The sequence below is a fragment of the Felis catus genome, chromosome B1 (assembly GCF_018350175.1).
Source record: "Felis catus isolate Fca126 chromosome B1, F.catus_Fca126_mat1.0, whole genome shotgun sequence".
Taxonomy (NCBI): domain Eukaryota; kingdom Metazoa; phylum Chordata; class Mammalia; order Carnivora; family Felidae; genus Felis; species Felis catus.
The window spans coordinates 92259493-92267263 of record NC_058371.1 but is presented as its reverse complement, the minus strand read 5'-3'; the positions used below and the strand labels follow the sequence as shown (position 1 = coordinate 92267263).

The following is a 7771-nucleotide window of genomic DNA, read 5'->3' as shown; positions in this document are numbered from 1 at the left end:
AGGAAAGGAAAGGAAAGGAAAGGAAAGGAAAGGAAAGGAAAGGAAAGGAAAGGAAAGGAAAAGAAAAAAGAAAAGAAAAACGTATAAATCAAACAGAGCTGTATAATATTTCTCTCCTGCTTTATACAACTTTATACAATCTGCAAGTACCAGATTAATGAATGTGTAACTCCAGGATCATGAATTGGAATACAAAGTGAAGGAAGTTTTGCAGTATTGAACTTGATACTTCATCATGCAAAACCTATTGCTCTGGCCCTGTCTTAAAGAAGGATTTGGGTAGTTATTAATAAGCTTTCCTTAGCACTTCTGTCCAAATCCTCCTTGTGCTCCAAAGTCCATCTCATATCAATGAATTTAGTCACATTTTTGCTTTAAAGTACAGCACAAGAGGCATAGACAGTGTTTTTCTGGAGCATGAAACATATGGAAAAGTATATGTTTAGTGTTATGGGGCGCAATATATCTGCAATAGGTGCTGAATTTGCATGCAGATGTGCTAATATGCTGGAGTCTGTTCACGAAGGCTCAGAACAACTTGCATCTTCAGGAACTTTACAAGCCAATTTTTAAACACAGACATTATTGGAGTACCTGGGTGGCTCAATTAAGCCTCTAACCCTTGATTTTGGCTCAGATCATGATCTTACTGTTTGTGAGTTCAAGACCTGTGTTAGGCTCAGTGCTGACAGTGTGGATCCTGCTTGGGATACTCTCTCTCCCTCTCTCTCTGCCCTTCTCTCTCTCTCTCTCTCTCTCTCTCTCTCTTTCTCTCTGTCTCTCAAAAATAAATAAATAAACTTTAAAATAAATAAATACACGGGGAGCCTGTGTGGCTCAGTCGGTTGAGCGTCCGACTTCGGCTCAGGTCATGATCTCATGGTCCGTGAGTTCGAGCCCCACGTCGGGCTCTGTGCTGACAGCTCAGAGCCTGGAGCCTGCTTCAGATTCTGTGTCTCCCTCTCTCTGACCCTCCCTCGTTCATGCTCTGTCTTTCTCTGTCTCAAAAATAAACATTAAAAAAATTAAAATAAATAAATACAGACACTACTGAGAATTAAATTTTGTAAACATACACTTTAACATTATATTAAAAGTTAAGAAAATAAATATTCAAAATGGATCACTATTTTAATACATTTTTAATGCTTATTTTTGAGACAGAGAGAGAGAAGCAAAGAGAGAGGGAGACACAGAATCCGAGCTGTCAGGACAGAGCCCTATGTGGGGCTCAAACTCATAAACGCAAGATCATGACCTGAACCAAAGTCTAACACTTAACACGTAGGCGCCCCATAATACATTTTACTATGTTCTGTGCTGAAAGGACTTTATATCTGTTTTATCTGTGTGCAGAGGCAGTTTATACTGGTGCACCACTGCATGCCTCCTCCACATGGAGATGAAGTCTGCCATGTTGGGGGCAATTACACAACCCAAAACAAAAGGCAAACACTATAATCAGATATTTATTATTTTGTTGACTGTCTAAGCATAAGAAAGTGAAAGAGAACATGTTAATCGTACATATCAAACCTGAACGTGTTTTGTGCATAGCCATTGCATTGTGAGTAGAATAAAAAATTGAAAAACGTTATTCTCTAGTTCTAAACTGACTATCCAGTTCAGCAAAGAAGTTGCTTGCATCACTGATGCACAAATGGACTTCTAATACATGTCTTCATTATTTCACTTTGTCTGTTCGACGTAAGTGAAAAATATCAACCAATATACATGTCAGGACTACACTTGCTAGTCAATAGAATGAAAAGTTGATTATACATACAGAGTGAAGCAAAAATAAATAAATAAATAAATAAATAAATAAATAAATGTAAACATTCTGTGAAAAACAATTAGCTATGTATAATTTACAATAAATAGTGTTGAGTATTTTATTATTTATCAGCACTACATTATATACCCTTTATATCAATGAAATTTATAGGTATACATACAGGTACGTATATGCATACATACACAGACATTTTTGACAGGCTGTTGTTAAATGTTTACCTAAAAACCAATAAAAGGCATTCAAGTATTATTTAATGAATTCATTTTGTGTGTGTGATTGTGATGCATAGGACCTCCCAAAGGGCAGGGCCCAGAGCAAGTTTCCCTCTCGCCAGCATCTAAGATTGTTACTGTTCGGGAACTTAAGTAACCCTCCCAAGGCCCATAGAAAGTCAACACGGAAGTCACGCTTTTTTGACTCTGCATTCTCTTCTGAGAGCATGGGATGCATCTCAGGAAAGCCCAAGTTTTAACAGTAAAAAATAGAAGCAGAAAATGCATTTTTAAAAGTTAAGCACCATTTATAGTGAAAAAATGGAAGAAACAGAAGAGAAATAACTTGATAATGTTGACTATTAAAGCAGCAAACATCTTGCTAAATATTAATACTAAAAGATAGTCTATTTTAAATCAAGTGCAAGTCTATCACCCTTGGTCATGCTCGTTTTCCTGGAAGTCTTAGCTAAGGTAATACGAAAGCAAGTAAACACGACTAGTTTAAGGGTGGGGGTGTAACAATACTTTTATTGCAGTTATGCACATAAAGTGTTATTATTTAATGAGAAAATCTAAGGTACTAAACCAATGGTAGAATCACTAAAAAGGAGATCCACGTTCTTAGGGAGGCATTATCCGATCTTAGTGAAGAGGCACACTGCATGGGTTCAAATATCAACTCTTCCTCTTAAATAACAGCACATGTCATTAAGTTCCCTGTACCTCAGTTTCATCATTAGTGTAACGTAGATAATACTTCCCACCAGCAGCAATATAGGAGTTGATACACAGACAGAACATTGAGAACAACGTCTGCCACAGTGTCCACCATGCAACTGGTTGTTGTTATCATTACTACTACTACAACTATCACTACTAAAAGTGCACACTAATATGCAAAACAGGAAATGGATCCTGTACCCATCGTGGGAGAGACTAAATGTCGTAAGAATGTCAATGTTCTGCAAATTAATCTATAAATTGGATGTGCTTCTGATCCAAATCCCAAAAATGATTTGCAAAGCTGACAAGTAAACTACAAACCCATGTGGAATAATGAAGGGCAATGCATAGCAGAGACAAATTTAAAGCTGTAGCAATAGGAGGAGCACTTCATCCTGTCAAATATTAAGACGCTTAGGGATACCAGCTGTGTGATGATGGGACAGTGGTAGACAAACAATAAACAGATTAGAAAGGCATGATTCATAGCCTCCCATTTGAACATCTGTCTGGTAGCAATGCCTTTACAAATCAGTAGGAAAACTCTTCTGTATCTAACTCAGCAGATGATGTTGGAACATCATTAATTATATACAGGAAAAACAAAGTATACCATATACAAAGTCAATTCTATTTTTCATATGACATATGGATGATGGTACTAGGAGATAGAATGCCGTATCAGGCCAAACTCAATCCCATATTAGTGCCTGAAAGACATCTACAAAAGAAAAATAAAATCATGACGCTGAAATATTCTCATTTCATTTTGAAGGAGGATGAACAGAGAAATGGGGAGGTGATTATGATTCCATGTATACATTTTTTTTAGCATTTATTTATTTTTGAGGCAGACAGAGAGAGCGCATGAACAGGGGAGGGTCAGACAAAGAGGGAGACACAGAATCAGAAACAGGCTCCAGGCCTCGAGCTGTCAGCACAGAGCCCGACGCAGGGCTTGAACTCATGGACCATGAGATCATGACCTGAGCTGAAGTCGGACGCTTAACTGACTGAGCCACCCAGGCGCCCCAACCATGTATACATTTTTTAATTCATGACACTATGGGAGAACTGTGAAACTAACTTATTTTCAGCATTTATAACTACAGTTGAAATTTAGATAGGTCCTCAACAGTGGAAATCTGTGTTTTGGGTGTGTGTGTGTGTGTGTGTGTGTGTATTTTCTCATTACTTTTCCCCTTTATCTTTTAGATGAACCTCTATTTCATAAATGGGATTCATTCTTTGCAGTTCTGATGTGTCCATACTGCAAGGTTAGGCATGTGGCATCAAAATTATTTTACGGCAAACTGATTGCTTTAGATATGAGCATATAATGCAAAGTAGACCAATTATGGTGCTCTCAAAAATAGATATTAGAGGAGTGCCTGGCTGGCTCTGTCAGTAGAGCATGAGACTCTTGTCCTCAGAGTCATGAGTTCAAGTCCCATACTGGGCATAGAACCTACTTTAAAAAAAAATCATTAATTTAAAAAAAAAAGAGAGAGAGAGAGAGAAAGAGAGGTTGGAGAAGCAGCATACTACTCACCAGAATGTGTAGGTTTAAAGCCTGAGTTGTAGCCTGAGTCAGCCATTTGCCATCTTTACCCCAATGAAGCCAACACAGAGGAAATCCAAGCCAAGAGGAATAAAAGACAGATTTCCTGATGACATAACAACATACTTCAGCCAGACATGGCAGAAGCCAGTCTTACCACTGTATGTGTTGAATTTAGCCATCAAAGTCTTTTACTATTGTCACCATAAAAAATAATAATTTGGGCAAGTTAAACGTTACATTAAGGCTACATAGTTATAGAAGAATGATTATAGAATTGATTGAAAATGGCAATAAGGGGCTAGAAGTTGAACAGGTTTCATTCTGGATGAATTTGTTAATGTATGTTTTTTGTGCTCTTTTAGTAATCTTTTTATTAGACAAGATCAACTAACTGCTGCAACAAACGGAGGTCAAAATAAACAGCATGTTACATACTGAAAGTCTATGTTACCCTAAAATTCATATGTTGAAATTTTAACCCTTAATGTGATAGTATGTGGTGGTGGGACCTCTGAGAACTAATTAGGTAATGAAGCGAAGCCCTCCTCATAAGTGAGATTATTTTTCTCATGGAAAGCGGGCAGAAAACTAGCTTGTTCATTTTCTGTCACATGAGGATACAAAGAGAAGTCAGTGACCTCTCTGGACTTAATCATGGTGGCATTCTGATCTGAGACTCCCAGCCTCCAGAACTATGGGTAATAAATGAACCTATCTATGGTACTTTGTTAAAGGTGCCTTAATTAAGACATAGCAAAAATGTATTAGAAGCTCAGTTTTTGTTTTGTTTTGTTTTGTTTTTTCTCAAAAAAGTAAACAGATTCACAGAGTAATCTTCCTCCAAATGGCCAGAAGAATTTCTGCCATCCTCGCCTTATGCCACCCAAGGCCTCTCTGGCAGTGCTCCCCATTCCAAATAGACAAGAAGCAAATAGAGCTGAGAGGAGCATACATACACATAAAAGAACAAGAGAGATTAGAAACCTTTACCTCTGGGATCAAGAGATGGATAACAGGAGCCCCTGGGTGGCCCAGTTGGTTAAGCATCTGACTCTGGATTTCAGCTCTGGTCATGGTCATTGTTCATGAGATCAAGCTCCTCATCAGGCTCTGCACTGACAGCATGGACCCTGTTAGGGTTTCTTTCTTTCCTGTCTCCCTTCCCACCCTCCTCAAAAAAAAAAAAAAAAAAAAAAAGTGGGGAACAAGTGCAGTGTTGAGCAGCTACAAATTCTGCATAAACCACCTTTCTGTTTATAAATATCTATGTGCACCCTCTTCCCACAGGGGGTATATATTCACTCTTTCCCCAAGGATGACAATCCAAAGTTTTATCCACTTACCATAGATAGTTGAAAGACCATTCAAGATCTCTGGATATTGAGTAGTTCTCTACTATGGCTGGACCCAGTTGTTGTGGTCTTGAAAAGTATGATATAAAGGACAAACTATCAGTCCTGTGTACAATGACAATATAACCAGAGTAGAAAACTTACATTTTGGAAAGGGGAGAGAAAACACAGGGTGCACAGCTGCCAGTAAGAATCAAACAATGTTGCGGGCAAGGCCTAAAAGGCACTCTTTTTTCAAATTTACTGACTTTAACTTACTGTGGGGAAAGTTCCTTTATTATACCCACATTCCTGACCAAATGTAACTTCCTTGTTTATTGTTCTCTAGGATATCAGGCTCTACTCTCTTGGAGACACTTACTTGTTCATTACTTTTGGAAACTATACATGTTACACAAGCTATTTCCTTCTTGTAGGACTCTACAGATTGTCTTGAGTCTTTTTTTTTTTTTTTTTTTTTTTTTTTTTTGTCCTAAGCAGTCTTAGAAAAAACTAGTATAGTAGGGACAAAGTGTTGGTCTTCAAGTAATCAGGGATTTTCATAAAGCCATAATTACTAAGACTGTGCTATCAGTGAAAAGTGACCAATGAAACAAAAACATATATCATTGATATATGGGAAAATGACACTTTACTTCAAAGGTAAACTAGGTTCTTCTATTTAAAAACTAGCCCTAACACAATTATACATATGGTTTGGGGAGTGGTTGCACAACTGTTAAAATCAGATACACATATATTCATAAAGATATAGATACATACGTGTTGTTATGCCCAGAATTCGTGATCCCCAAAGACCACCAGGGAGCCAAGTCCAATGCAAAAGCAAAAGAGCCTTTATTCGAGCTAGCTTGAGCTCAATCCTCTACCTGCACTGATGCAGCGGTGAGATACCAGAGAGAGAGCGAGTTTCAAAAGCACAAAGGTTTTATTGGGGTCTAGGGGCAGTTGGTGAGGTAATGGCTGTGGCCTCAGCAGATTCGCTGGGGAAGGGTCGTGGCCTCGGCTGATTGGCTGGGGAAGGGTCGGAGTCCGGTTACGCAGGTCGCGGCGTGTTTTGATCGGGAAGTTTGAACAGCTGAGCAGGAGGTTACTCAAGGGGATGAGGCGTGGTCAAGGTGCAGGACACAGAACAAGATGGAGTCGGCCGGCGTAGGTCCACCCTTTCAGTGTGAACATAATTTGTATGAATCAACGGTTCTAGTAATATATAAAAAGTTTAAAAATAAAAAGAATATACTATTTTACTACCATTAACTTCATATTAAAAACTGACACACACAGTACAAGAAGGTTCCAGTTTCTAGTTACCTATTTAGGGAGCTTGAAAGTCACCAGTCCATCCTAACAAGTGAAATGCTGAACAAACAACTCTTGTTGGATCCACAAGAAAGGGGAGAACACAGGACAAACTGCTGACCCTCCAATTAGAGAAACAAACAGGCAAATACAGAAGTATTAGTTTACTAGAGCAGGGACTCACAAGCAGAAAGTTCCTTAAGAAACCAGTGCCAGGTAAGAAAAACTGAACTGTATTGGTGAATTACTGGAGGCTCAGGGCAGACAATTCTGAGAATTAAAAACTACAGGGGGGATACATTCATAAACATGTTCCACAAGATTGTGAGATTAACCTCCAATAGCTTAGCCAGATTCTCGTGGTAAATGTTGGAGAAAATTCTCCCAGGGCTTCCAGCAGGAGAAGAAGAAGAGAAACAATTTTTATTTTATTTTTTTAACATGATCATTTTTTTTATCATGGTAAAACATATATTTGACACAAAATTTGTGATTTCTATTAACCATTTTTAAGTGTATAATTCACTAATTCACTAATTACATTCATATCACTGTGCAACTACCACATTGTTTCCAAAACTTTTTTCATACAGAAATATGGTCATTTTATTTATTTATTTATTTATTTATTTATTTATTTAAATTGTAAATTTTCCATTCTTTTTCTTTTTTTTTCGAAATTTTACTTAAATTCTAATTTGTTAACATATAGTGTGATAGTGGTTTTGGGGCACCTGGGTAGCTCAGTCAGTTAAGCTTCTGACTTCGGCTCAGGTCATGATCTCACGGCTCTTGAGTTCAAGCCCCAAATCGTCGGATG

General features: G+C 38.0%; 1 long non-coding RNA gene across 1 annotated transcript; it reads right to left on the bottom strand.

Moving 5' to 3' along the window:
- Positions 1-2521: 2521 nt before the first annotated feature.
- LOC123385227 lies at positions 2522-6009 on the bottom strand. The gene is made up of 4 exons (XR_006597421.1): positions 5644-6009; positions 5291-5410; positions 4289-4403; positions 2522-3457 (listed from the first exon to the last, which is right to left on the bottom strand). It is a non-coding gene; the product is annotated as an uncharacterized LOC123385227 (long non-coding RNA).
- Between the last annotated feature and the right edge of the window lie 1762 nt (positions 6010-7771).